This window comes from Physeter macrocephalus, chromosome 12 (genome assembly GCF_002837175.3).
Source record: "Physeter macrocephalus isolate SW-GA chromosome 12, ASM283717v5, whole genome shotgun sequence".
In the NCBI taxonomy this organism is placed as follows: domain Eukaryota; kingdom Metazoa; phylum Chordata; class Mammalia; order Artiodactyla; family Physeteridae; genus Physeter; species Physeter macrocephalus.
Window position 1 is genome coordinate 14,222,451 of NC_041225.1, and position 27,909 is coordinate 14,250,359.

Below are 27,909 nucleotides of genomic sequence, written 5' to 3' on the forward strand. Positions count from 1 at the left end.
TGCATTGAACCTTTAGATTGCTTTGGGTAGTATAGTCATTTTCACAATGTTGATTCTTCCAATCCAAGAACATGGTATATCTCTCCATCCGTTTGTATTATCTTTAATTTCTTTCATTAGTCTTACAGTTTTCTGCATACAGGTCTTTTGTCTCCTTAGGTAGGTTTATCCCTAGGTATCATACTATGTTCTTATTAACCTTCTGAGGTCTGCAGGACCTGTAGTGATTTTTCCTGCTTCATTCCTGATATTGGTAATTTGTGTCTTCTTTCCCTTTTTTGGTCAGTCTTGCTAGAGGTTTGTTAATTTTATTGATCTTTTCAAGGTCTGGCTTTTGTTTCATGAATTTTCTCTCTCTCTCTTTTTTTTTTTTTTTTTTGGTTTTTTTTTTTTGTTTTCATTTTCTTTGTTTTCTGTTCATATCTTCTTATTTTCTTCTTTATTAACCTTCTGAGGTCTGCAGGACCTGTAGTGATTTTTCCTGCTTCATTCCTGATATTGGTAATTTGTGTCTTCTTTCCCTTTTTTGGTCAGTCTTGCTAGAGGTTTGTTAATTTTATTGATCTTTTCAAGGTCTGGCTTTTGTTTCATGAATTTTCTCTCTCTCTCTTTTTTTTTTTTTTGTTTGGTTTTTTTGTTTGCTTTCACTTTCATTGCTTTCTGTTCATATCTTCTTATTTTCTTCTTTCTGCTTGCTTTGGGATTATTTTTGCTCTTCTTTTTCTAGTTTCCTGAGGTGAGAGTTTAGATTACTCATTTGAAAATGTTCCTCTTTTCTAATGAAAGCATTAACAGTATAAAATTTCTTCTAAGCATTGCTTTAAAATTCCCACAAATGTTGATGTGTTGTATTTTCATTTTCATTCAGTTCAGCGTCTGTTTCCCTTGAGACTTTCTCTTTGAACCATGGATTATCTGGAAGTAGGTTGTTTAGTTTTTAAGTATTTGAGATTTTCCCGTTATATTTCTGCATGACACTGGGCAGTGGCAGCTGCAAGATCCCTGAGGCCCGGGGGGTCCCTGGGTGGTGCTTGGCCTTCAGCGTGAGAGCAGGGGAAGCTTCGTATGGATCACGGCAGGTGTAGGACAGGTTAGAAATGTCATTCAGTATGTGATGCACGGCCCTGTGAGTTGCATTTCCTAGACTGCTCAAAGCAGGAGGAAGCCTCAGAACTGAATGTTCAGTGCTGTTTTAATACTTTACCCCTTCCAGATGCCATATTAGCATTTTAATAGGGCTTTCCAGTCCACAACCCCACGAGTCACTGTTGCACTCCAGGCTGTGGCTGAGCTCCGAGAAGAGGATGAGGAGCTGATGTAGGTCAGAGGCTCCCCAGGGGTACACCACCAGCAGAGGGCTGAGGCTGCCTCCAGGGCAGACAGGGAGGGTGAAGGATGGAAAGGAACTTGAGGAGCATGGGGAGTGGTAGTGCCGTCCCCCGGGAGTGGGAGGAAAGACAGTCGGGGCAGCACGAAGACAGAAATAGATTAATTTTATTCTCTCACGGATGAATGGCTATGTCTGCCCAGAAACGGAGGCGGGTTCCAGAGTTGTGACTGCGTTAATTGCCATCCAGGCAGGGACAGGGAGGAAGGACATAGGAATGGGGAGATGGGGAGGCCAGGAGCAGTGATTCAAAGCCCTTTTTTCTCTGTGGGAGAAGAGTTAATGGTGGCGGTGGAAGCAGCAGCAGAGCCAGTGGTGGTGAGGGTGGTGTGGGTGCGTGTGTAGAGGAGGAGCGCTTGGAGTTGGGCCTGAGAACAGCACTAAATATTCTCTCACCTCTCACTCTGGCAACCTCAGAGTCCCTGGCTGACTCAGCCAATGCCATGGCCTCCCATGTCCCCTGATCGATCTGAGCTCCAAGGTCCCTCCCCCACCTCACACTCCCTCCTGGGCCCCCGAGGCCACAGGACAACCTTGTGCCCCCAGCACGGTTGCACCTCAGAGTCTTAACTTCGTTTCCAGCTTCCCCACACACTCTCCTCTTCCCCGGCTGCTCCACTCTCAGCAGACACTGCACCACACGGAGACCCCGGTTCCGCCCGGCTGCATTCCCCTGCTTCTGCGTTCATGACCATCTTGGCTTCTAGGGCTTCTCATTTCTAATCTTTCTCTCCATCATCCTTGAATCTCTTCCTCCCTTATCTTCCCATAGCACCTGCCCAGGAAAACCCCAAACCCCAAAAGCAATCCAGCTGGTCACACCCAGGATGTAGAGGACCACTGAAGAAATCACACCGGTAGGTGTACGGAGGAGCTTCTCTGGTTCGGTCCCAGCTGGACCAGCTTCCCTGTGTCCAGCGAGCTGCTTCCTCTCTTCGAGGCCCCAGGCACTCCTGCTCCCAGACCCTCTGTCCTCAGATGTTCTCACCCCTTTCAGCCAAAGGACCCACTCTCCATGCCTCTGGAATTAACTCTTCTCATGCCCGTCTCTGTGCATAACCTTACTTTCCTCCTTCCCCTCCTTTCCAGCAGAATCTAAATCTTGGCCTCACATCCCTCCCCCATTTCAGAACCAGCTAAGTCTCTCCGTCAGCCTCCTTCTCACCCTCTTCTTGAGAAACAGAGCCATTTGGGGGTAGAGTTCGCAGGTAGAGCATTTGACTGCAGAAACAGAGCCATTTTCTGAAAGACCATTTACCAAACGCCGGATCTCACTGTGACCAGAAAGCCAACTTCTTAAAGATCAGTTTGCCAAGTGACCAATTCCACAGACTGCCAAATCCCCCAAAACGTATTTCTCTTAATTACTTACAAAATGTGTCATAATAGGTGTTGCACAGGAAGTTTCAAAAGCCGTTAATGATGCTTTTCAACATTTTGGCCGTTGGTGTTTCTCTAGTTTAGAAGTTTTATTTTTGGTTTCTCCACCACTGTTTTATATTGGATGTATGGGTATGTGATTCACATTTCTAAAGCTGACAACTTCTCAAAAATTACTTAGAAAAGGTTTTGGTAATGCATGAGCCTTTAACCTTTGGTTTGCAGAGAAGATAGTTTTGCCCTTCAAGCGCAATTTTACACCAATTTGCAACTTCTCTTTTTCTTTTTTTTTTTCTTTCAAAGTGGTTTGGCGATCAGCCAAATAAATGTTTCTTCTGCATGTTAATTTTCACATATCCATGACAACTTCCCCAATGGCAAAATCCCAAAGTGGGAGCTATAGTTCAATTTAGGCACAGGTCTTTAAATTAGAGTTGACAGTAAACGCGGTTGAGGGAAAATCCATCCACTGGCACCAAATATATATATATATATATATTTGGCATTCAGGAAGTGCCCTGCTTCTGAAATATGGAAACCCACATAAGATTGACATTTCCCAGAGATGGACTGAGAAATCCACAGGGAACTATCTGGTGAAAATACACCTGAAAACTTGTAAACCAAGCTAAACTACAAGCTAACCTACTAAATATATGTGAAAAAGCAAACCAAACCTTCAGGAAAATCTTCAGTGTTGTAGAAACCATAGCACACAAATCTGTATAATTTTTAAAGGAATTGAGCAAAACAACTTTTGGGGGAATTCCAGGGATTTCTCATCAGGGAAATGGGTTCTTCGGCAAATTGATTTTCAACAAATCCGTTTTCAATTAATTGGCCTTTGGTAAACGGTGATCGGTTATTTGTCAAATTGACCTATTTCTTCAACCTCTCTGTCTTTCCTGGGTCTTTCCCCCTGGAAGCCACGCATCAGGTACCTGGGGCTCCCATACCTGCTAGCCTCCTTCCTGTTACAGTCAGTGAACTGGGCTGGAATAGAATGTGGCCACACCAGCCTTTAACCTGGTACTTTGTAACCTCTGCTGCTGGATTCTCCCCCTCATTCACACTCTGATTCTTAGGGCTGTTTTCTTCTCTTCTCCCCACATTGATCTAAGACCCCCATCCCTAATTAAGCCCTCTGAACTCTACTCTCAAAAAGTACTTGGGGGCTTCCCTGGTGGCGCAGTGGTTGAGAATCCGCCTGCCGATGCAGGGGACGCGGGTTCGTGCCCCGGTCCGGGAAGATCCCACGTGCCGCGGAGCGGCTGGGCCCGTGAGCCGTGGCCGCTGAGCCTGCGCGTCCGGAGCCTGTGTGGTGGCGCAGTGGATGGGAGTCCGCCTGCCGTGGCTGGGGCCACGGGTTCGTGCCCCGGTCGGGAAAGACCCCACGTGCCGCGGCGCGGCGGGGCCCGTGATCCGTGGCCGCTGAGCCTGCGCGTCCGGAGCCTGTGCTCCGCAACGGGAGAGGCCACAGCAGTGAGAGGCCCGCATAACACACACACACAAAAGAAAGTACTTGGGCATGACCGACTTTTACTGAGGTTTGAGGTTACCTGGCCAAGCAGGTAACTTCAAGTGGGATGCCAGTCAACCCAGCTCTGCCAACGTCACCCCTTTTCCTCCAGGCATGCCGCTGGGTCCTCCCCTTTTCAGCCCCTCCTTTTTGCTGTTCATGCTTCTACCCTCTCTCTGGTCCTTCTTCAATCACTCCTGTTGAGTTTTCTTATAGAACACCGCTCACTCTATCCTACTTAACTGCTTCCACGCACAGATGGGAGAAATTCACCTTCCAGAGCCAAGCATGCTTCAGAAGCTGTTGTGAAAGAAACCTGACCCCTCCTTTGCAAGAGAGCAAAGGTGCCGTGTGTCTATATATTGCAATGGAAAGAAACCCTCCATGCATCTACATGCACTGAAATCTCCCACCTTGACACATCCTCTCTCTTGACCTCATATCCCCCTCTCCATCCCGACTTTTTTTCACAGCCAAGTTTCCTGGACCATCTACTGATACTCACCGTTTCTCCTTTGTCCCAACCAGTAGACACTTCCTGATCTTTTTCTCTCCTAACCTCCTTGTAACATATGACATAGTAGATACCTCCTTCCAGAAACTCTTTTTTGTCCAACTGCTCTGGCCAGGGCTTCTCAATCTCTTTTGCAGTGTCCTTTTCTCTTGTTGCCTTCTTAGAGGTCATTGAGCCCAGCTCTGGCCTCAGGACTCACCTGTTCTATAAGCAGACCCTGGTTGGTCCCACCCACCCATGGACTTAACTACCTCTGCTGTGCTGCTATGGGGTCTCAGGTCATTGCGCTGGTCCATGCTCTGGGCAGCTCAGGTCAACACTTGGTTGTCTCCTCGGTGTCTAGAATTCAACACGTACAAAGTGAACTCATTCTCTTTCCCCCAAGTATGTGTCCATTGTCTAAGCCAGCAAGCTCCCTGTCCTACCACCACCAAATCCAAGCTGGGCAGAATCTCCTCTTTCATGCCTCTGAAAGTCACTTTGCTCTCCCCATCCCAGTGCTGCAGACTGAGCGTGAGCGCTCATCACTCCCTCCCTGGGGAAAGACCACTGCCCTTGGCCTTCCAATCTTCTAATCCACACCCAACACGGCTGCCAAAGGAATCTTTCCTTAATGCAAACTTAGCCATACCCTACCTCCCCTGGCTTGACGCTATGAGGCTCAGAGCTTTCAAGATGACATTTCAAGCACACAGGGCCTTTTGTAACTTAATGGGAAACTTGCCTGACCCCTGCTCCTGCTAGGTGTGCTGTGCCTAGATAGCAGCCCACATTACTCTGATGAGGGACTTCATTGTCTGTGAATTTCTAGAGGGCAGGCCTGGTCTAACTCAGCTTCATCTCTCCAGAGTCTAGCTCATGGTAGGCGTTCAAAAGTGTTTGATAAAGACAGGAGGGAAATCTCAGGCTTCTCAGCTCATGATGTCTCAGTAGAGACATTGACATTGTGCAGGAGGCAGAGATAGGGACCCCTACAGGGAAACCCAAAAGTCCAAGGGTGCTACAACTTGGCTGAGAGACTTCTGAGGACCAAGGCAATCGGGGGAAGTGCAGCCTTCCTCCTACTTGGGAAGATGTAATTTCCATCATTCTGTCTCCCCAGGACTCTGCTCAAGGAGGCTTCTGCCGTGGCAAGTGAAGGTGGTTCTTCTGGAAGGGTCTGTCCCGCCGCGAAGGTAGTCAGTGGTGCTTGGACAGCATAAAGGTGCCACAAACATTTGTTGACTGCACACAGGAAGTGCTTTTGGCTTTGCCTCAAGGCAGGGGTGCATTTTATGTGCCAAGACCTCCCCTTCTGCCCCCTTATGCTTGACTTAGAGAGACTCTGGCCCCCTCTTGGCTTGCCTTCTGGGCACTGAGAGGACAAGCATGGTGCTGTGGTGGCAGTTGGAGGGGACATATGATTTAGAGCCTTCTCTGGTGAGGCCACCAGTCCTCGAGGGGCTTCGCTGCTGGGCCACTCCTTAGATGCCAATGACCTGTGACCAAACAGTCCAGGAATACTTTCCCAGACCAGTGGCCATTGAGCACTTCAGGTACAGGTGTCACCAAGAGGGCAGCCAAGAAGGAGGTGGCACCTGGTACCCAAGTCCAGTGCCACAGGCCAATTCCTCAAGCCAAGGGAGACAGGCACCTAACTCACCATGACAGGACAGGACCCTTGCCAAGTCCTTCCTGAGAGGGGGAAGAGCCACTTCCAAATAAACACAAAGCTGGGTCTATAAAACATGGCCTTCCTGGCATCGGTGGTCAGAAGTGACAAGCCTGCCGAAGCTCTGCGATGCGTGGCGTGCCTGGCATCAGTGGCCAGAGGTAATGAGCTTTGCCAAAATTCTATGAAAAATAGCTTTCCAAGGTATAGAAACACTGCAGGTACTTAACTGGCTCGGAGCCGCGGTGACTTAACTAGCCTACAGAAAATCAGTCAACATTCAGATTCGTCATCAAATTGAAATATCAATAAAGGACTATGCTTTGGTCTAATACACTAACAAAAATTACCATTTTAATGACAATTTGTAACGTTGGGAAGGATATGGTAAAACTGTTATCTTCACGCATTGCTCTTGACAGTATATATTTGTATAGTCTCCCATGGAGAGCAATTTATCATTATCTGTCAAGAATTGCAAGAGTTCATGACCCTCTCTCCAAAGAAAATAAAGCAAGATATGGAGGAAAGTTTCATTAGAGTGTTAATTGTCATTTTGACAGATGTATCAAGTGTTCAAATTATAGTGCATGACAAATGTTTTAATATTGTGTTAGGTATGGAAACGATGACCGTGAGAACAACGTAGCGACATGGAAAAGTGCCTGTGACAATAACAGGACACAAGTCCATGTGTGTATATAAGGATGACGAGCGAGTGAAACAACGTTCACAGCAAAGTGGAATCTGAGTCAATCCACCAAAATGATAACTGTGGTTGCGTCTGGGGGTGGAAGCGATGGGGGATTATTTTTTCTTTTTCAAATTTGGTATAATGTGATATAACAACAAAAATTTTTTTTTAGAGATTGGAGGGTTGCCAAGTGGAGATAAAAAAGACAACTGAGAATCCTCTTCAGGTGGGCGGGAAGAAGCCTTTCAGGCAAGAAAGGCAGGCTAGCCCGACCTCCCAGGGCTGGATTTTGCTTTGGTTTGGACAGGGCAGGGTGCAGGCTGGGCACAGAAGCAAGGACAGACCTTTGCTCTACTGCTTTTCCTTGGGATCTTAAGAAGTCTGGGGACGTGACAAGCTGATCTTAATTGGGGAAAGGTTGGAGATCTCACACAAGGCCTGTGTGGGGAGGCTTTTGGCTCTAAAATGGGCAGTCTCTCAACGAATCTGGCATGGGTCCACGAGGACCCCGGGGGAAGCCTGAGGAAGTGATGGTTTCAACACTGGAGAGGCTCCAAGGAACCGGTGAGGAAGGAGGCCAAGGAGAAGGGATGGGTGAGGGGGGCAGTGGCAGTCACAACGCCTGGGCTTGGAGGAACAGGAGGAGGCATTCTCGTCCTCCGGTGGGAGGAGGGTGGAGCATGGCTTTGAGATGTACTCATGATGGGGTCTTAAGAGAGCAGGCTCAAGTTGAAGGAGACACTAGGCCAGGTGCATAGGGCACACACATAGCCCAAAGCCTAGTGTCAGAATTTTGTGTAGAAAGAGCCAGCTGAACAAACAGATGGATGAATAAGTGAACGCATGAGGCTTTATGCAAAGCACAGGGGTGTGATAACATGGCCGCAACTGGATCTGACATTGTCCCATCTCAACTCACCATGTGTCACAGCAGCTAGCTCTTAGAAACATCAAAACACGTCTTAAATAATCCCTACGGAGAAAATTTATCAACCAGAAAGCATGTATGGAGATGCTGTGGGCTCCTCAGAGCCAAGCCTTGTAGGATACAAAGAACCCCAAGACAGAGTTCCATCCTATGAGGGGCACCTCATCACTTCCCTACCCCCACACGTAGGTTCTTATTCTTGGGTCTTGTCTGAAATTCTTTAGGGCCAGTGCTACAAAATCAGGGGCATCATATTTGAAACTGACAATCTGTGGGGCAACGGAGAAGGGTCCACCTACAAAGTGAGAAACAAATCTGAATGTAAATCAGGTGAAGGCAAATATCTTTTAGACTTAAGCGCAGACAAGAAAGTATGCAAAATTAGGGGGAAACCATTTCATCTTCATTATGTATGTTCTACACTCTCTTTTGCACTGGGAGTGACTTTAACTCACCCGTTTATTTGCATCTGGACAAAGAGGAACCTAAAATACTTTCATTATCTTAAGAGAGCTATTAGCCAGCTGAAAAGAATGTTCCTCCTGACAGCAATTAATCTTGGTCGGCCTCCTCTCTGCTCCCAGGCCAGTGCTTTGCTGAGTCATTCCACTAAGCAGGGTCCCCAGCCACAGAGCCCAGCTGCCTGCAACCACCATGGAACCTTAGGATCTCACCATTGGGGCTGTTTTCACTGCTGTCACTTTGTTGGTTTGTGTGTGGTGTGTGTGTGTGTGTGTCTGTGTGTGTCTGTGTGTGTGTCCTTAGATGAAAAGCATACTATTCATGTAAAATTATGTATTTAGGTAAAAATCCATATTTAAGATCATGTCAGAGCTTAAAATGTGTATAAAATTGGCACATTCTTGGACTCCAAAGAGAAAGAAGCTTCCTTTTCATCTGGTTTTAACTTCTGCTTCTAAACAGCTGTTTATTCTGTTTTATAAAGATCTCCAAGCAGAATGCTTAAGCAAAAAAGAGGAAGGAGCAGAATAATAGATATACTGTAACACCAGTTCCATCAACACACACACACACACACACACACACACAACCACAGGCACATACACATACACATACACATGAAAAAATCTGAATGGCTTACTTAACCATTGAGAGCCATGATCTCAGGGGCTGTGAAGATAGAGGAAACTCATTTTCTAAATTTTGCTTTTCTCTAATGTATGATTATTTTACATTGAGTTTATATTACTTTTGTAACTAAAGCCAATAAAGATTGAATGTTAAAGATGATCAGGCACTAAGACGCTCTTTGCATGAGAGGTTTTCCTAGTGATGAAATATCTTCCTAATTGAGCTACCTACTTTCTCTCTTACAATTTATTCTCATTTCCTCCTTGTTTTTGTTTTTCCTAGGAATGAAGAAAGTGGTCAGCATCTTCTCTAGGTCAGAGGGACTATGCATTTGTCTTTACTTTTTATCACGAAAATTTCAAACGTAACACAAAGAAAGCAGAAGAGTCTAATGGGCCCCTGTGTATCTATCACCGCCTTCTATAACTATCCACTTTCTGCCTTCATCTGTCTTCCACCCCCATCTCAAACAAATTAATTTATAGGCATACAGTTCTTTTTGGTTTTGAAGTAAAATTTATATACCGTGAAATGCATGAAATCTTAACATTAAAACTTTGAAAAATAGATATGTCTGTGTAACTCACATCCTTATCAAGATACAAAACCTTCCCATCACCCCAAAAAAGTGCTCTTGTACTTTTCACAGTCAATCTCCTCACTTCCCTGACTTCTCACCATATTTAATTTAGTCGCCTGTCCTAGAATATCTGTTCATTGCTTTTTAATATAATAAAACTATTTCCATTATAAAAGCTGTACATGTTAGGGAAAATCTTGAGGCTAAAATAAAACCCTAGAAAAATAGAAAGAAAATTGATAATGAATAGTCCCACCACACAAAGGGAAAAATAGTTAAAAGTTTTGTTTTCTTCTAGTTCCTGGGTGTAAAGTTTTATTTTATATATCTGTGATTGCTTACTTCACATGACTTCCCATAATAATTTCACATTACTCTCATAATAATTTCATAAGATAAGCATCTCTCCTATAATATTCACAAAGGAAAAAAAACCTGTCAACCTAGAACTTAATACCCAATAAAAATATCATTCAAAAATGCAGAAGAAATAAAGATTTTTGCAGACATACAAAAGCTGAACGAATTCTTCAGAAACAGATGCACACTGCAAGAAAGTTTAAAGGAAGTCTTTCAGGCAGAAGGTAAATGACATCAGATGGAAATATGGACCTGCACAAAGGAATAAAGAGTACTAGATATGGTAAATACATGAGTAAATAATAGGAATTTTATCTTATTATTTAATGTCTTTAAAAGATCCTCGAGGACATCCAGTCCCAGCCAAGGTGGAGTAGCCCCATTCCCCCCAGGTCCTACCCTCTTACAACTAAAAACCTCTGGATGTAACACAACATAGCAAACAAAAGACAACTCTGAAAAGGGTCTGAAAGAATAAAGTGAACTGCCTGAGGGACGCAGGACTTGAGGAACAACACAGCAGTGGGTTCCCTGTTTGGTTTTTTAGAAAAGTTTGTGTTTGTGTGTTTGTTTTGTCTCCTACACATCCTGGATGGGGTACCCAAAACTGTCAACAGGCACAGACAAAAAAGCTCTAAGAAAAGTCTGCTTCCCTAGCTGAAGAACCAGTAAAAGGTGACATAACAATAGAAACTCTTGTTTGATCATATTTGCCCTACTTAAGCCAAACACCAATGGAATCCTGTGCCCCCTCCCCCCTCCCCTCGATCCTGCTCAGAGGATTCATTCAGGCTGAGAGGGAGCTCATGGTCCACTCCCTTTATGGCAGAAGCAGGTGGCACTCCAAGTCCCCCGCTGGGGTTGCACTAGAAGGGTCCATTAGGGACCTGAACCTCCTCCCCCAACCTGGCACCAACAAGACTGACTGAGGCAGTGTGGGGTGACACTGGTTGGAACTCTGCTTTTCTACAGCTGGTGTCAGCAGGGCTCAGAGAGAAGCTGAGCATCCATCCCCACCTGGCAGCAACAAGGTAGAATGAAGTGGTGTGAGGGACACTGTGTCAACAGGGCATAGAGGGGGCTGAACTTACACTCCCCTCAGTGCCAGCAAGAGGATGTGAGTAGATGCTCCATTTTTCTCAGGAAGGCACCAGCTGGGCTGAGAGGGGGGAATTAAACATCCACCCCTACCACAACCTACCACTATACCTAAACAGGGTGACTGCCTGCTAAAAAAAAGGTTAACTAGAATCCAGAGTCACACAACATAGTAGCCAAAATGTCCAGGATATAATAAAAAATCACTTGTCACACCAAGAACCAGGAAAATCACACTTGAATGAGAAAAGACAATCAACCAATGCTTACACCACGATGACTCAGATGTTGGAATATTCTGAAGAGTGTTTTAAAGCAGCGATTATAAAAATTATGCAATGAGCAATTTAAAACACTCTTGAAACAAAAGAAAAAACTAGAAAATCTAAGTGAAGGAATATAAACTATTAAAGAAATAACCAGTTGGAAATGATAAAACTGAAAGATACAATAACTGAAATAAAAACCCAAAGGATGGGCTCAATAGTAGTTTAGAGACAACAGGGAATGAATGAGTGAGGTTGAAGATGGATAACTGGAAACGACTCAATCTTAGTAATAGGAAAGGAAATAGGCTGAAAAACGAAATGAACAGAGTCTGAGAGATCTGTGTGATGATAACAAAAGATCTAGCATTGGTATCATGAGCATCCCAGAAAAGAGGAGAAAAAGTGTGCAGCTGAAACAAGTATTCAAATAAATGATGGCTAAAAATTTCCCAAATTTGACAAAAGTGTGTGGGCTCCCTATGATAGGTCTCCCTGGAGTTTTTGACCCTAAGACTTGTCCACACTGAGCCTCCGGCAATTCAGGTTTTCTTACCCTGGCTCTGGTTCCTGCAGAGGTTTCTGCTCCCTCAGGAACTTTTGCTCCCATAGAAGTGATTCTCACTATTTGCTTATCTGTCTTTTCAATTTTGGGAGATGTGGTTTGCCTTCTGATCTCATTTCTCTGAAAATCAAAAAGTTGTTGATTTTTCGGTTTGCTCTGCCTTTTGCTTGATGTTAGGACAGAGTGATGACTTCCAAGCTCCTTATATGATAAACTGGAAACAGGAAGTCAAACTATTTTTTAGGAATAAAGGTAAAATAAAGACATTTTCAGATGAAGGGAAACTAAGAGAATATGTCACCAGAAGACCTACCCTTAAAGAATGACTGAAGGAAGTGCTCTAAATAGAAAGAAAGTGATAACAGAAGACTTCAGGACCTCAGGAGGAAATAAAGAAAAGTAAGCATGACTATAAACATAATTGACTATTTGAACAAAAATAATAAGGATTAGAATGATGCTTATAAATAAATATATGTACATGTAAAATGAATGACAAAAATAAAATCAAGGCCAGGAGGGGAGCAGTGTAGGTATCGTGTTGTAAGCTTCTTTTACTACATGGGAAGGGGTATAATATCACCTGAAAGTAGACCTGATAAATTAAATATGTATTCTATAAACACTAAGGAATACTAATATAACACAACAGAGAGAGCAAATAAGGAAACAAAAGTGGTAAAATTTAGTCATAAAAATATCCAATTAATCCAAAAGAAGGTAGAGAAAAGGTAAGCGGGGGGCAAAGAACAGATGGGATAATTTTTGGAAAAAATAGCAAGATGACTGTATTAAACCTAATCATACCAATAATTACATTTAATGTAAACGCTCTAAATATCTCTAATAAAATGCAGAGTTTGTGAAATTAGATATTTTTAAATAGCAGTTCCAACTGCATGCTACTTATAAGAAATGTATAAATAGCTTAAAAGAAAAAGGATGGGAAAAGATATACAATGTGAACATTAATAAAAAGAATCTGAGTGGCCATATAAATATAAAAGTAGATTTCAAGCAAAGAATATCATCAGGGATAAAGAAGGACATCTCAAAATGATAAAGGGCTCAATTTTTCAAGAGAACATAACAATCCTAAATAAATGTATGTGCATCTAATAAAAGAGCTTCAAAATACTGAAGCAGAAATTGGCAAAACTATAAGAAGAAATAGATAAATACACGTTTAGAGTTACAGATTTTAATACCTTTCTCTCAATAATTGATAGACAAGTAAACAGAAAATCAGAAAGGATGTAGAAGACTTGAACATTACTATTAATAACATTTATCTACTTGGCATGTATAGAATACTTTACCCAGAAACAACGGAATGCACATTTTTTACAAGGGCACTTGGAACATTTTCTAAGATGTAATATATTCTGGGCCATAAAACAATGCTTAACTTTAAATAAATTCAAGTTATTAAAAGTATGTTTTCTGAAAAAAATTACAATTAAAATAGAAATCATTAACAGAAATGTATCTGGAAAATTCCCAAATATTTTGAAACTAAATAATTCATTTTTCAATAACTCATTGGTCAAATAAAAAATCAAAAGGTAAAAAAAATTATTTTCACATAATGAAAATGAAAACACCCTATATCAACATTTGCAAGATGCCACTATAGTAATCTTAGAGGGAAACTTATGGCACTACATGTCTGTTTTAGAAAAAAGGAAAGATCTTGAGTCAATGGCCTCAACTCACACTTGAAAAAAGCAGAAAAAGAAGAGCAAATCAAACCCAAGTAAGAATTAAAAGGGAAATAATAAAGATCAAAGTGAAAAATCTATGAAATAGAAAAACAATAAAGAAAAGTCAATAAACCAAAAGCTAGTATTTTAAGTAGATCAACAAAATTTAAAAACCTCTTGTCAGACTGATCAGGAAAAAAGTATTAAGACACAAATTACTCAATATCAGGAATGATAAAGATGACATCCCTCAGATTCTACAGATATTAAAAGGATAATAAGAAAATATTATGAACAACTTTAAGCCTACAAATTAGAAAACATAGATGAAATGGACAAATTCCTTTAAAGACACAAATTATCAGAGCTCACTTAAAATATAATAATAACATGAATTGCCCTCTATCTATGGAATAAACTAAATTGTAGTTAAAATGTACTCATGAAGAAAACTGCAGGCTGAGATGGCTTCACAAGTGAACTCTACCAAACATTAGGAAAGAAGGAATAACAATCCTCATAAACTCTTTAAGAAAATTGAAGTGAATACTTCCAATTCATTTTATGAGTCCAGCATTACCCTGATTCCAAAGCCAGGCAAAGAAAACCATAGACAAGTAACTTTCATGAACAAAATGCAACAATTTTTCAAGAAAATTTTTCAAATTTAATCCAACAATATATAAAAAGGATAAAACCTCATGGCCAAATGGGGTTTATCCCAGGAATGCAAGGTTGGTTTGATATGCAAACCCTAATCAATACAAGTCACTATATTAACTACAAGAGAAAAACCATTTGATCATCTCTATAGGATGCAGAAAAAACTTGGCCAATTTTAACACCCATTCCTGATTAAAAACTTAGAAAACTAAGAACAGAAAAGTACTTTCCATCCTGTGTAAGGTCAGCTATGAAAAACCTACAGTTGATATCATATTTCATGATGAAAGATGAAATCTTCTCACCCTAATGTCATGAACAAGGCCAGGATGTCTGTTCTCACTACTCTTTTTCAAGATAGTACTGGAAGTGCTAGCCAGCACAAAAAGACAAGAGAAAGAAATAAAAGGCATGGACTGTAAAGAGCCACAGTTGGCATAATTATGTATGTATGAAGTTGTCAAGAATCTACAAATAAAACACTAAAAAGTGAATTTAGCAAGCTTGCAGGACACAGGACACTTATAAAATATTATTGTATTTCTATGTGCCATATACCCGAAACACACACACACACACACACACACACAAACACACACACACACTTGGACAGCTGCTTTTTGACAAAGGTGCAAAAGCAATTAAATGGAGAAAGGACAGCCTTTTCAACAAGTGACACTGAAACGAGTGATGCCCATGTGCAAAAGAATCAACTTGAGTCCATAACATGCATCATATAAAAATAATTTAAGATAGATTATAGATCTCAATGTAAAATCTGAAACTATAAACCTCTAGATGAAAAACATAGGAGAAAATCTTTGTGATCTTGAGTTAGGCAAAGAGTTTTTAGCTATGACAACAGATACACAATCCATAAAAAATAAATTGATAAATGGAACTTTATCAAAATTAACAACTTGTGCTCTTTGAGAGACACTATTAAGAGAAAGAAAAGACAAATCACAAATTGGGAGAAAATTTTTGCCACATGTATATCTGATAATGCACTTATGTCTAGAATATATAATGAACTCTCAAAACTCAATAGTAAGAAAATAGCCCAATTAAAAATAAAATGGACAAAAGATTTGAACAGACATTTTCCCAAAGAAGTTATATGGATGGCAATGAGCACATGAAAACATGCTTAACATCATTAGTCATTAGGGAAATGCAAATTAAAATCACAATATGATACCATTACACATATTTCAGAATGGCTAAAATTTAAAAGACTGACCATACCAAGTGCTGGAGAGGATATGAAGGATCTTAATCCTGATAGGCTGCTGGTGGGAATGTAAAATGATACAACCACTTCAGTAGTTTAAAACTTCTCAAAAAGTTAAACATTTACCAAGCGTCCCAGACATTCAATTCCAAGAGAAAAGGCAGCAGATGTCTAACCAAAGACTTTTACACAGATGTTCATAGCAGCTTTATTTGTAATAGCACCAAACTGGCAACAACCAAAATGTCCATCCACAGAAGAATGGAAAAACAAATTGTGGTACATCTGTACTATGGACCACTTCTCAGAAAAAGAAAAGAAAAAGAAAAAAGAAAGAAATTATTTATTGATAAGCACAATATGGATAAATCTCAAAAATAACTATGTTGATACGTATAACAAATGCTGGAGGGCATGTGGAGAAAAGGGAACCCTCCTACACTGTTGGTGGGATTGTAAGTTCGTGCAGCCACTATGGAGAACAGTATGGAGGTTCCTCAGAAAACTAAAAATAGAACTACCATATTATCCAGCAATCCCACTCCTGGGCATATATCCAGACAAAACTATAATTCAAAAATATACACACACCCCTATGTTCATAGCAGCACTATTCACAATAGCCAAGACATGGAAACAACTTAAATGTCCATCAACAGATGAATGGATAAAGAAGATGTGGTACGTGTATACCATAGAATATTACTCAGTAATAAAAAAGAAAGAAAGAATGGAATCTAAAATATGACACAAATGAACCTATCTGTGAAACAGAAACAGAATCACAGGCACAGAGAACAGACTGGTAGTTGCCAAGGGGGAGGGGGTGGGGGGAAGGATGGAGTGGGAGGTTGAGATTAGCAGATGTAAGCTTTTACATATGGAGTGGATAAACAACAAGGTCCTACGGTATAGCACAGAGAACTATATTCAATATCCTATGATAAACCATAATAAAAAAGAATATTAAAAATGTATACATGTATAACTGAATCACTTTGCTGTACAGCAGTAGTTAACACAACATTGTAAATCAACTATACTTCAATAAAAAATAAGTATAAATTTAAAAACATAATGTCGAGTGAAAGAAGTCAGGCAAAAAAAAAAGACTACATGCTGTATATTCCATTTATATAAAACTATAGAAAATGAAAATCTACAGTGACATGAAACAAATGAATAGGGATGGAGGGGAAAGAGAAGGGAAGCCTGGGAGAGATTACAAACGTACAGGGGGTGATGGAGATGTTTAGTATATGGATTGTTGTGATGGTTTCATGGCTGTATACATATGTGAAAACTTATTTTGTATACTTTAAATATGTGCAGTTTTTTGTATGTCAATTATACTACAGTGAAGCTGCTTTAAAAAACAATAAATAAGGCCACGGAAAGTAGCAGGACTTTACTCTCATAAGACTGTACTCTATCTGGTCTGCAAACAGGTGCACACAAAATCTGCACACTTAGCTGGAGCCTACCTGACAACACCTCTGCAACATTATGCAAATCACCGTGAGAAAGAAACAATAATTACGTTAGAAACCACCAGAACGTGGTTGTTTCCCCACACGTTTTTTTGTTTGTTTTCATATCTGAGTTGTCTTTAGCATGTGGCTGTCAGTTAACCCAACTCGGGGCTTTTCTCTTCGGTTTAGAGAATCTGAAATTGAGCTCTGCTGGGGTTAAGTCCATGTGGTGGTGCATGGGTGTGGAAAGTACCTACAGCTGACCACAGACTAGAGTTCCCTACACAGCTACATTAGTCTCGGAACTAACTATTGTCTCCCAAGTTGTTTGTTTTAAAAAAAAATCCCATAGTCTTCATTTTAATTGCTCTTAAATAATCTATAAAATATGCTTCTTTTCTGTTCTTGTCAGTTCCTAACTTCAGATTTTTCTCTCTGCACTCCGGGGGAGATCTTGCTCTCACTAAAGAATGATTCCAACATCATGTTCAGTCTCTCCTTCCCTTTTGTGCTTCCCTGAGCAGACCTCCCAACCCAACTGCTTTGAAGGGGCCCAGATCTAAGGGCTGTTCTTGGCACCCCAAACGTGCCAAGTCTTGTCACTAAGGTGGCCCCGTCTGGGCATAGCCATCTAAAGCAACAGTCTACTTCTTATCAGAAAATCTTGTGCTTCAACAAAGCCTTTTATATCTAAAAATATCTAGAAAATATTGTTCATCCATCACACATTTAATAAGCACTATGTGTGAGATATGCTCTCAGGTACTGGGAAACAGAGATTCATAAGACATGGTCTCTGTTCTCAAGGAGTTTACAGTGTTGAGGAAGAAAGAGGCAATAGCCACTAGTGATCCTGCAACAGCCCTGTACGTCAGTTTGCCAATAAGGACACTGCAGCAGGGAGAGGTCAAGGGATGCCTCAGATATTCGACGACAAAGCCCAGGCTTAAATGTAACATAAAACATCCAAATAGGAATTCGCTAAGGTGACAGCAGTGATTTGACAAATTAACAACAGTTTGGCCAGAAAGCAAACGTTTGCAGTTGAGGCAGACTTCAGCAAACAAGTAATAAGATGCTTTCCACTTTGGGAGATGTGTTCCGGTTGGTGGAAGACAGTGTGAATTAGGTAGACTGAGGGAAGGACTAATTGATTTCGGAGAATATAGTCAAGACAACTGGATAGCCTAGTGAAGCTCGCAGAAAACAAGAATGTAAAAGTATAAGGAAGATAAAATTAGATTTAACTTGATGGCCATGTGTCTGAGTAGAAAATGATGTATAAACGAAGACAGCAGAGTGACAAAGACAAGCTGCAAAGTAGAAACCCAGGGGCAGGAATATGTTAAGTCCAGAAAAAAACATAATGATCTGCTTTTCCATGTGGGATTATAAAAGGTTTTAACTGAACACCAGCTAAAATGGCAAAAGAAAAACAGACTGCAAAGAAAACTCAAGAAGCCCACCGAAGAGGGAACTTGGGGGCCCAGTACATACTTGTGGATCCCTAACCTTCCCCATCAGCAACACATGCATGTAATATACGTTAAATAAAAGTGAGGTTGCCCAAATTCCATTATCTGACATTATATCTCAGAATTCCTATTGATTTTGCCAGAAATATAACTACTGTAATGGATCTAGAAAATGCCTAAATGGTATTTTCCAACTGAAAATTGTTCTAATTAACTTTTGATCTTTTGTCCAGTTAGACTTTAAAAATTTCTTATGTCAAATCTTGTTTAAACTATTTCTCCTCATCATAATAGAAGAAACTTGTGTCTTCATTTTTAATACATAGTTGCTTTGAAGATTTTTTTAATACTGAATTTTCATTCTTATCTTTTGGACCAGTTATTTGAAAAATTATGATTTTAATGCAGATAATCTGGAAGGGATAAAAGTATAACTCCGAGTAACTTTCATATTGCTGCCAGTAGAAAAGTAATACACAATGCCAATCTATTTTGGCAAAAAATATTTTTAATGGGCAAGAGACTTGAGTGACCAGATGCCTCATAAAAGAGGATATCTAAATGGCCAATAAGCACGTGAAAATGTTCTCAACCCATTATTCATGAGGGAGCTCTAAATTAAAACCACACATGAAATATCACCATAAATCCACTCAAATGGCTAAAGTTAAAGAGATGGACAATACTAAAAGTTGGCAAGACGTAGAAAAAGCAGAGCTCTCACGGCTGGTAGGGATGCAAAATGGTACAAGACCACTGAAAAATTTTTGGCATTTTCTAGTAAAATAAACATTTCCCTCCTGAATCACCCAGCAACTCCACTCCTAGGAATTTATCAAAGAGAAGTAATAGTAAATGTCCACCAAAATGTTTATAAGTTTAATTTGTGATAGCTAAAAATAAGACACAACCCATATATCCATTAAATGTCTATCAAGACACACTCTAAATTGCAGTGTAGCCATACAATGGAAAACAACTTAGCAATGAAAAAGAGAAAACTACTAAGATCCATGTAATTTAAATTTGGATGACTCTCAAAAACATTATGCTGAGTGAAAGAAACTGAACACAGAAAGACTGTATTGTGTGATTCCATTTTTATGAAGTTCAAGAACAGGCAAAACCAATACTATGATGATAGAAGTCAGATAGTAGTTACCTCTGGGGAGATGTTGACTGAAAAGGCCAGGAAGGAACCCCCTGGGGTGATGGAACTGCTCTGGATCATGATCTAGGTGGGAATGCATAAGTAAGATTTGCACATTTTACTGTATGTAATGTATATCTCAATTTAAAAAAATATAGAATGAATCACAGATGTAGAAAACAAACATATGGTTACCAGGGGATAAGGCAGGGAGTGGGGTGATAGATTGGGAGACTGGGATGGACGTATACACACTACTATATATAAAATAGATAACTAATAAGAACCTGCTGTATAGCACAGGGAACTCTACTCAGTACTCTGTAATGGCCTATATGCGAAAAGCATCCAAAAAAGAGTGGATATATGTATATGTATAACTGATTCACTTTGCTGTACAGCAGAAACTAACACAACATTGTACATCAACTATACTCCAATAAAATTTAAAAAAAAAAATTTTTACAATGAAATAAAGGTCGGGGGCAGGGAGCTACGGTTTTTTCATTTTCTACCATGTGCCAGAAGGGATCTCTTCTGGGGAGGCTGAGCTTCCAACAGCTTGGAGAACTGGTCCAGGCTCAGAACTGGCTTAGAACCAAAGTCTGGCTGGTCTTCTCTTCAGTGACTGAGAGCAAGGCCTCTCTCGACTTGAGAGCACCCCAGCTCCAGCCTGTTGGCCTGCAAGTGATGACAGGTTTCTCTGTAGAAAGTGCTGGAAGGCTGCCCCTCCCTTCACAGCTGGTCTCAGAAGCCATCAATAGCACCTAACCACAGCCCAGGGGACTCTCCATGCCTGGCTGTAATTAGGTAACAGCAGGGTGACCTCTCAGGAGAGAAGCAGGTTTGCTTTGAGACTTCATGCATTGAGCCAGGACCACTTGCCCCTGCTGGTCTTCTTGAGCAGAACTGGGTGTCAGCAGCCATGGGCACAATTCTTATTTATTGGGTTACACTGGCCCAGGCCTATGATCAGGAGCTTTCTTTCTCATGTGCTAGTGCCTTTAACCCTCATTGTAGGTCAGGACTCTTACCCCCAGTGGTAGAGGACACTCATACTAGAGGGCTGGTCCGTGAGTTCAAATCTTTCCCTCCTTCTCCTTCCCCCACTTCCTCCCTCTCTCCCTCTCTCTCTTCAACTCCATTTTTCTCTGTACTGACTTTGTTCTCTGGACCACTTTCTTGCCTGCTCCTGACTTCTTGATTTCAGAATATGAGACCTTCTCTGGCCCAGGGTCCATACCAGTTATCCCCAAAGGACTCTTATTGAGCCATGCCAGGGCCAATCACTGCAGCTCAGGCACAGGGCTTTCTGATTGGTCGTTTGGGTTATGGGCTCACCCCCTTGATTGACAGTCCCACCCCTGCAGTGGGGGAAAGGGCCGAGCCAGACAGAAAGCTAGGCCATGCATACAGAGGAGTTTCCAGTGTCCATTCCATATGCCCATTTCACAGACAGGCACCCAAGTACCTGAGCCCAGATAGTGTAACTGTAAGTAACAGAACGAAGATTTGAGACCAGCTGCCCATCAGGGTACATGGACTGGAAACCACCAGAAGCCTGTCTCCATCCCACTTAGGGGAATCAAGCCCAGCACGCCCCAGCTTGCTCCACTGAAACAGAAAGAAGCCATGGGGAAGACACAGCCCTAGTCCAAAATCCTTCCCCCGTCCATCACCCACACTCGCTGGTGATAACAACAGGACGGTTTCTCTCTGCGGAAAGAATGAGATTGATCTGGGCGCTTATTAAAGGCAGGGGTAGATGTTCCATTTGGGGATGGGGGAGCAGAAAGGATTTCCCTGCTGTTAGGGAGATACACAGTGGGGAGGGGGGACCCTGGCTGGGAGGAGAGGGCAGGGGACAGACCCCACAGGCCCTCTTCACTCTCCCGGGAAGAGAAGTTAGGGCTGTGGAGGGGAGTCAGGGAAATGAGAGGTCATGTTTTCCCTGTGTTTGGGACACTGGTTAAGATGGAGTCCCTTTAGACAAGGTGCAGCCACCCTGGGGCTCATGGCAGGAAATAACAAGGCTCCTCTGTTTTAGCACTTGCCCTTGGGTATCAGTGTCAGTTGACAGTCCAGGACATAGGGGTCTTTTCCTCAGAGCCTGAGTGCAACAGCTTCCCGGGCTATATACACCCAAACTTCTGAGGACCTCTCCCACAGGTTATGATTTTTAGGCTGTCAGCGGTGCGATCAGTTCTGCCAGGGCTCGTGGGAGGGGAGGATTCAGAAAAAGCCTTCCAAAAGTGGCAACTCCTAAACTGGGTTTTGAAAGATAAATAAGAGTGTTCTAGTTGGCCATGATGGGATGGGGGGCAGAGCATTCCAGTCAGTGGGTTGGCATAGTTCTGGGAGTTGTTGGTTCTTTACTATTGTGGGAGGTAACGGCTAGGTCCCGACAGAGAGGAGAAGAGAGGAAGGCAGGGCGGGAGACAGATCCCCTGGGCCCCCGGGCTCATGTCACTCCGCAGATTCAGTTTGAGTCCATCTGTATGACTACTGCCATTTGCCACCACCTAGATCACTATCAACCTAATATTTTTCTTCCAATCAACTAAAAAATAAATTTTATCCTACTACCAAAAATGGAAGACCACCTTACTTGTCCTAAATAGAAGATAACCATAAAAATAGAAATAGAACCATCAAAATAAAAACATTCACCCTTATGCCACCTAAAGCCATCTGGTATGTTATATACCACGTTTTGGAAAACTGCCATGAGCCGCAGGGAGCCAGGGAAAGATTTGAAGCAAGAGAATCACATGATCAGATCTGTGCTTTAAAAAGACCAGTCTGAGAAAAAAAAAAAAAAAAAAAAAAAGACCAGTCTGTTGGGAGGGCCGTGAACAAGCAGAGGGCCAGGCCAGAGGAGAGAGCAGTTAATCAGTTGTCTATTTTTACAAACCCCGTACAGATGTCCTTAAAAAGAAAGCAAAATTTTTTATTCACATGTCCTTAAAACTAAATTGGTCATGCTTTTCTAGAAGCTCACTATTACTAGCAACTGGGAATTGTGAAAATGGCCGTTTGGTACAAAGAACCGTTTTAGGATGAATGGCCGGTCCAATTCCCATCTGGTCTCCCTTTGAGGGGCGAGTTTAGATTCTGGGCTTTCTAAGATCTTTGGGTGAAGAAGTGAGCAAAAACCTCTCCCCTCTTTTCAGGGTTGAACTCACGCAGAGAGGGAACTGGAGACTGCTGACTGTGGTGTATAAAGGCATCGACTGAAGAGGACCAAGGAGCTTATCTGAAGGAGGTGCATCCTTCATCCTTTCCCCACTCAAGGGACTGAAACCAGGCTCTCCCACAGTGCCTGGCCCGTGGCTGGCCCTGGGCATCTCACATTCGTCGTTTGCAGCAATAACAGAGGAGTGACGGTCTTGTGTGCAGGCCTGAATGCCAGGCATCTCACGGAAGTTTCACTGCTGTGATGGCAAATTTTGTGTGCCAACTTGGTGAGGCCACGGTACCCCCTTGTCTGGTCAAAAACCATCTAGACGTCACTGTGGAGGTATTTTTTAGGTGCGATTAATGTTTAAATCAGTAGACTTTGAATAAGGCGGAGCCGATTACCCTCCATAACATGGGTGGGCCTCATCCAATCAGTTGAGGGCCTTAAGAGAAAAGACTGAGGTTCCCCAAAGAGGAAGGAATTCTGCTTTCAGATTGCAACGTAGAAATTCTGCCTGAGGTTTTAGCCTTTGGTCTCAAGACTACAACATTGACTCCTGCTGGAATTTCCAGGCTGCCAAGATGCCCTGTAGATTCTGGACTACCTATCTATCTATCTATCTATCTATTTATCTATCTTTCTATCTATCTATCTATCATCTAGCTAGCTGGCTAGCTATCTATTTATCTATCTATCTACCATCTAGCTAGCTGGCTAGCTATCTATCTACCTACATATATGTATACATACATACATCTTATTGGTTCTGTCTCTTTGGAGAACCCTGATTAACACCATTGCCATAACCCAGAGCAAGCCACAGCACCAAGTCTTTTCTTTGTTATTGTTGTTTTCATCTATTGCTGCCACCCCAAAACGTACTGCCTTAAAGCAGCATTTTATTATCTTTCATGATTCTGTGGGTTGACTGGGCTCAACTGGACCGGTTTTCTGTTCCACGAGGCCCTGGCAGAAGAGGCTAGTTATCTGGGGCTCAGCTGAGCTGGAGTCTCCAAGACTCCCTCCTCATGTAGCTGACAGCTGGTGCTGCCTGCTGACTGGCACCCCAGCTGAGCTATCCTCAGGGTGCTTGGTTCCATCCACATGCCATGTGACCCAAGCTTCTGGTATCATGGAGGCTGAGGTCCAAAAGGAAGTAAGCAGAAGCCACCAGCCCACTTAAGGTCTGGACTCGGAAGTCCCAGAACACACTTCTGTAGGAGTCCTTTGATCTAGGCAGTCACAGGACCAGCCCAGGCTGGGGAGGGGAATAGATCCTACATCTCAATCGGTGCGTAAAGGAAGGAAGGACTTGATGGTGGCCATGTTTGGAAACTATCAACCACACCAAGTATATTTCCCCTATTTTGCCCTGAAAATACCAACAATACATAAGCATACTATGGTATTTATATCCATTTGGGAACACTTAAAGATGTTTCTTTAGCTGCAATTTTTCTCTGCCCACTTCCAAAGAGGATGTGTAGTCGCTTTTAGTGAATGTAATATAGTAATTGTACTGCTGGCATCAAAATAAAAGATTATAAAAAGCCATGTAGAGGTAAGAGAAAAGCATGCTAGAGAAAAGCTTGACTAAAATTGTTACTGCAATGGGGCCTCCATTCATTGAGTTCCTGCGTGCCCTGGAAAGGGGAAGCTACCCTTCACCAAAATATTCCATTTGATTGAAGGGACCAGGGCCCGCCAACGGGAGAACCTCAAGAGGTAGGAACTTATAAATAACAACAGCATAGAAACAATCCCTCAACCACAGATGCAGAGCGTTCTTCTCCCGGAAAAGGGATCGCATTACAGAGCGAGAGTCCTGCTGAGGGGAATTAAACCAGTAGGAACCAAACCAATGTCCGGACCCCGTGCCGCTGACCCCTTAGAGCCCAGTCTCGGAGCACAGGCTGGTTCCCAGACTGTTTGACAATTCTCTGAAGACTGGTGAGCACCCGGGCCTGTGCTTGGGCTGAATTCCCTGCTGTCCAGCTCCTGGTAGTAATTGGTTGAGATGGTTGATAACTGAGCAAGGTGGATATCACATCAGGCAGTGACTCCAGGCTCTTCTGGAACCTCCGGAGCTCTGGATTACTGGACAGTGCGTGTCACACTGCATCCAGACATGAAGGTTGGTGGGAGGGCCACAGCAGAAATTCCGAAGAAGGCAATTAAAATGTGTTAACCAAAACAGGAAACATCGGTGAGGTAGATGAGAGCGTTTTACTTCAGAGGTGTGATTTTATCAATACTTTTATTGTTCAAAAACTCATATTTTATTTTTAGAGGTATTTTTCCAAACAAGCCCAAACTTTACTTCTCACTCATTCTAAATTCTTGTGTCTTTTTCATGCTTGCATTTGGGGCAAGATTGAGACAAAACACAAAACACTTTGCTCATGTTGGAGTGTCAGGTTCTTTTTTAAAAGCACAGAAGGATTTTTTTTTACTGGTCAAGAGATGCTGTTTCCTGAAGGAGAGAGGGCATCAGACCAAACCACTGGTTTAATCAAAAAGATTTAGGAAGGAGTGAACATCTTTTTTTCTGTGGCGACCAAAATGATCTCTGACCACTAGCAAACTCATAGCATCCGTACGCAGTGTGACAGATTTTCAAAGCCACCTACTTCTCCAGATCCAAGATGGTTCTGTGCCCATACTCGGTGCATCCATGGCAAATTCACTGAATGTGAGAATTAGAACCTTCCAAAGAACAAGTATATTAGCCAATGATCATCATTATCATCTTTTTAAAATTTTTTGGTCCTAAGAAATTTGGGACAAAATTGAATAAAAGGCTTTTGATTTAATTCAGCTTGTCTTTTGTGTATAAAGCTGCCATGTATCTTTACCTTAAAAAGTTACTGTGAACGGACTGGTGAGTATGCTGTAGTTTTCCATTTTGTGGAGTACCATGCAGCCGTGAAAAGTATTGATGGAGGAGGTCAGGGACATGGAAAGTTATTTCCACTCAATAAAATGCTGAGTGGAAAAGAAGTATATTTCCTAATGTGTACACTGCAGTGATCCCATTTTGCATACATCTATCTATCATCTATCTATGTATCTATCTATCTATCTTTCTATACTTACATGCATCCACACATACCTTTTTTTAAAAGATTTTTTTGATGTGCACCATTTTTGAAGTCTTTACTGAATTTGTTACAGTATTGCTTCTGTTTTCTGTTTTGGTTTTTTTGGCCGCAAGGCATGTGGGATCTTAGCTCCCTGACCGGGGATCAAACCCGCGTCCCCTGCATTGGAAGGCGAAGTCTTAACTCCTGAACCACCAGGGAAGTCCCCATCTACACATACCTTTAAAGGACATATACCAAAATGTCAACAGTGGCTCTCTCTGATAATGTTTTATTTCCTTCTTATTGTATATATTTATTTTCTAGCTTTCATAGAAGAAATACGTGAATTCTTATTTTAAAAAAATTACCAAGACACTGAAGGAGCCAAGAACCCCAGGGGAGTAAACCTGCCGGTGAGTCTACACTATGAAGACCCAGCTTCTCTGGCAGGCAGCCCACAAGGAAAGCCACTTGCTCCCCTGACTGCCCCAAGCACAGACGTAAGAGTGTGGGGTGAGACCCACCCTACGGGCTCTAATGATCGACCACGCTTACAGAGAATATTCTGAATGTTTTCACATCCATGTTTTCTGAATTCATTTTCTGGGGGAGAAAGCACAGCTGTAGGACAGGCAGATTCAGGACTGGCCATTCAAGTGGGCATCTATTCAGGCTAGGAGATTAAGGATCTTCCAATCTGCATCCAGGTAGGACAGATGTGTGTCCACCCTGGGCTGGCTAGTCCTTTGGTGGCCCTACAAGCCGACAAAAATTTTTCCCATCACCATCCAGCTTTTATCTGGAAGGGATGTTGCAACTTGCTGCTGTTTCTGAGGCGGCATAAATGGTGGTCTTCCAGAGTGGGCGTGGGACGATTGGCAGGACAGCTATGGCGCGCCTGGTACCATAGCCCTTGGGCATTGGCCAGCCCACCTTTTCCCCCAGCTCTGCCTGCCTTCCGTCTACCCAGGAAGGGCAGCCAGTGTCAGAATGAGCAGGGACTCGAGGTCCAGAGAGCTGGATGGGGCCGACGGGGCTGGAAGGAAGTAAAGGCAAGGAAGTCTTTATCACCTGCAGAAAGGTGTATCGGAGAAGCCCCTGCTGTGCTGGGCTGCACGAATACCTGGAAATTGCCCAAATGCCCGGCCCCTGCTGTGACTGAGTCACACGGTTTCCAGAGCACAGACAAAACAGGAAAATGCTCATGGGAAGGTAACTTCCTCAAGGGAGGGGATATTGGTCTGTTTTGTTCACTGCTGTCTGTCCAGTGTCTACAACAGTGCCTGGCACAGGATGGGCATCCGATGAATAAATTCATCCAGGAGTGCATGAATGAATGAATGAATGGAACTTGCTAGTAATCAAAGAAATACACATTACAACAATGATGAGGCATTGTTTTCTATATTAATCTGCCCAAAAGTAGCATAACGAGAAACACTCAGTCCTGGTGAAATCTGATGGGATCTGCCATGTATCTAGTATTAATGGCAATATGTATTAATATAAATCTTTTGGAAAGCAATTTGGTAACAGAGTTGTTTAAGAAGTTGCTACTCAGTAATCCCAGTTCTAGAAATTTATGTTAAACAGATACATCAGAAAAAGGACAGAGCTGCATATATAAACTATTCCTTGAAACGTTATTGGTGACTGTAAAGAGACGGAGGCAGTCTGAACGGCTAGGACAGTGGACGATCAGAGAGCTTGTGGTGGTGACTGAGGCCCGTGAAACAGTGAAGCAAAGTGGTAAGTGAGAAAAAATCAGGGAAGCACAAGTGTCTGTATAAAACGAGTGTGACCATAAGATATATTCTGGGGAAAAGCCTGGAAGGATGGAGAGTTTATGGATTTTTTTTTTCCTTCTAATTTTTGTCATCAAAATATTTTTAACCAAAAAGAGCTTAACCAAGT

General features: G+C 42.3%; 1 protein-coding gene and 1 long non-coding RNA gene across 3 annotated transcripts in view; one reads left to right on the top strand and one right to left on the bottom strand.

The window, feature by feature from the left end:
• Positions 1-9,688, top strand: part of LOC102975843 (uncharacterized) — a 271,154-nt gene extending 261,466 nt beyond the window's left edge. Inside the window, exons 6-7 of one of the 2 annotated variants that reach the window (XR_003682313.2) lie at positions 5,903-5,975; positions 9,448-9,688. This is a non-coding gene — a long non-coding RNA (uncharacterized lncRNA). Of the gene's footprint in view, positions 1-5,902; positions 6,819-9,447 lie in introns of those variants that run through there. The other variant, XR_008618796.1, reaches the window with a different exon arrangement.
• The window catches only part of BCL2L11 (BCL2 like 11), a 107,090-nt gene that overhangs the window by 8,786 nt on the left and 70,395 nt on the right, over positions 1-27,909 (bottom strand). The window lies entirely within an intron of this gene.